The 2946-nt window shown below is 32.1% G+C and overlaps 1 pseudogene; it reads left to right on the top strand.

The window, feature by feature from the left end:
• The window catches only part of LOC119582991, an 11136-nt pseudogene extending 8507 nt beyond the window's left edge, over positions 1-2629 (top strand).
• Positions 2630-2946: the final 317 nt, after the last annotated feature.

The raw sequence follows: 2946 nt of genomic DNA, 5'->3' as shown, positions 1-2946 counted from the left end.
CCCGTGGCAATTTAAGATATGCAAATGGAACAGTGGGTTCTGTCATGTAAGTACCATAGCCATTCTGGCAGCACCACTGGCTTAAAGAAGTGGACATAAAACTGCCCACATTATTAAGATTAATGTAGTATTATCATTATTATTATAATTTATATTTTTGTTGCTCTTGTTGTTGTTACTATTACGTATTATCACCATCGCCTTAATTATTTATTTATTATTTATTATTTTTTTTTTAACATCATCAGCATGTAAATAAGATCAATTATAATGCAAACTGGATTGATGTTCCCATTAATTACAGGTTATTTGCACTGGCGGCAGATCAGGAGTTAACACGGACGGGAAAAAGCAAGCCTGGAGAAACTCTAGAGAAGCTGCTGAAGCACTTATGAGCTGCTTCAGAGTGTGCGCTGCTGACACGTATGTTGTACAGTGATTCCTGTTTTACTGTAATGATAGTAATAGCATTAACTTATCTTTTTGTTAACTATTACCTCTTCTTATATCTTAAGGGTGAAAAAATTTTTACCTTACTGGAAAGTTCAATACATGATATTTATTATTTTAACTTTTGAACTGCTTGTGGACACAGTGATCCTCCTTCTGTTGTGAAAGATGATAATATAGGTAAATATTTATATTAAACAATTTACTTTCTAAATATGTAACTCTTATTTTTCTTTTCTTTTCCTTTTCTTTTCATTTTACACAGGCGAACAGGGGAAGATTGTACAAAGCGATGGGGATTACTGTACCTGGTCAATCAGTTCTTCAAGATATACTTCAAGATCAACAAACTCAACCTGTGCAAGCCAATGATCCGTGCAATTGAAGCGCTGGCTTTCAAGGACCGCTTTTCACTCTCCCAGCTCATCACCTACAAATATTACACAGGCAGAAAAGACATGTTTGATTCTGATTTTAAGTCAGGTATGCATTTGATGTTTACCTTTATCATGATTTGTAATAATAAAAAGTTACAGTGTATTACATTGTGTTTGCCTAGGTATATGATATAGAACTGATATTTGAATTGAAATATTGATTCCTGCAAGCATAACTGTAAAACCCATAACACTAGCTTATCTATAGTTTTAAATACATGTGATTGGGAAATATACGCACAGGACAGTTTTTCCCCCTTTAAAGATACACATGTATGTCTCTTTCAGCTGATGCTACACTTTCATTTGCCTTTCAAAGATGCCATAAAGGGAGCAGAAAGAATAAGAGACGCATCCTAATTTACCTCATTCCTGTTAAAATGTTGCTGGTAAGTGAACCATTTTGTATCAGACAGTGTGGAGTAAAGAGGTATTTAAATTTATTTGAATTATTTATTTATTTATTTTCTCATGACTTTTCACCTTTTCCAAGCAAAAGGGAAATAATGAAATATTTGTTAAAAGAAAAAAAATATTGAAGGAATTATAATCCACAACTACACTATCCACAGCATATTTACTCACAAATATTTTTCTTCACTTTCATAACTGAAAGGATATTGAACCAAAATTGATTATATGATTTCTGCCCTAAAATAGTGGAAATGAGATTCTGTTAGAAATTAGAATACCTAAAGATTTGGTGAACTGATGGTACACAAGCTTGCAAAAGGAATTTTTAAAATAAAGTGCTGTACAAGTGGAGATGGTTGACATCTTTGTGTAAAGCAGATCATCATTTTTTTATTGTTCCAGATGTAGGATACATTATATCTAAGATAGCATAGTAAAGGAAAGGTAATAGAATTAATGAAATGTATTAAAAAATTCTGTTTAAAATCTTTGCCTATAGAACAAATAAAAGTTACCAATCATGAATTTCTAAGATTTGACAATAAACAGTGTTCCTAATGAAAACTAATTCTTATTATTGCTGTCATTATTTATTGTTATTATTATAGTACTTTTGCTAATGTTGTTTTATTACTATTATTATTTTCTATATATATATTTTTCTATTAGAGGCCATTCCTAATCTTTAGATATCATTTTTATTTTAGGGTTACTTGCCAAAACTGTCACTACTTGAACGATACAATCTGCCAGAGTTCCGTGAAGTTGTAGCATCCGTTCGGCAGGGAAATGTACGCCTTTTGTCAGAGACTTTGACAAAGCACAAGAGTTTCTTCATTGGTGCAGGAATCTACCTTATTCTTGAGAAATTGAAAACACTTGCTTTCAGAAACCTATTTAAGAAGGTGTAAGTATATTTATTAATATAATATGGTATAGCTTTTCAGTTATACATTTCCTTGTTCTTAAAAACTGTGTAGAGCATCACATTGTTATCTTTATTAATTAATTTCCTTTTTATCTCATAAATTTTTATCATTATCATGATAATTATCAATCAAAATCATACCCATGATGAAATTTATTAATCCTTTTGTCTTCAGCTGTGTCTTTTTACCTTCTTCCTCACAGGTACCTCATGCTTGGGGACCCACCAGATTGAGATTACTACTTCCTGCAGAGTCTCAAGTGGAGTGTGTTGAAGATGTGGACTTAGATGAGACAGAGGCATCCTAGCCAACATGATTTATGATGGTCGGATGAAGGGGTACATTTCCCATGCTCATAGGAAGCTTTTTGTTAGCAAAAAGGATGCATTCCCCCTTTGATATCAATCTAGGTGAAAGAGCTGGGTATGAGCTGCTGTAATTTCAGATTTTTACCTGTGTTCTCTTGGTGTTTTTAGTGTTCAAATGAAAATTATGTGAGAAGGTATAAAAAGTTCAATAATAAATAAAGTGCCATTGCATATGTTCATTATTTTTTATTCTGCTTTTTGTAGAATTATTTTGAGGAGGGGGAAAGTAAGGATATAGAATGGCCAAGATGAGTTTGCAAATGGAAAAAATTAAAAATTTTTACCAGTAATTCATAGTTTTAAAACCCTTGAATACAAAACCTTATGGTTGTGAATATCATCAGGCAT

Source organism: Penaeus monodon, chromosome 16, assembly GCF_015228065.2.
Source record: "Penaeus monodon isolate SGIC_2016 chromosome 16, NSTDA_Pmon_1, whole genome shotgun sequence".
NCBI classification, from domain to species: Eukaryota; Metazoa; Arthropoda; class Malacostraca; order Decapoda; family Penaeidae; genus Penaeus; species Penaeus monodon.
Note: the sequence above shows the minus strand (reverse complement) of the source record. Positions and strands in the feature narration are given on the sequence as shown.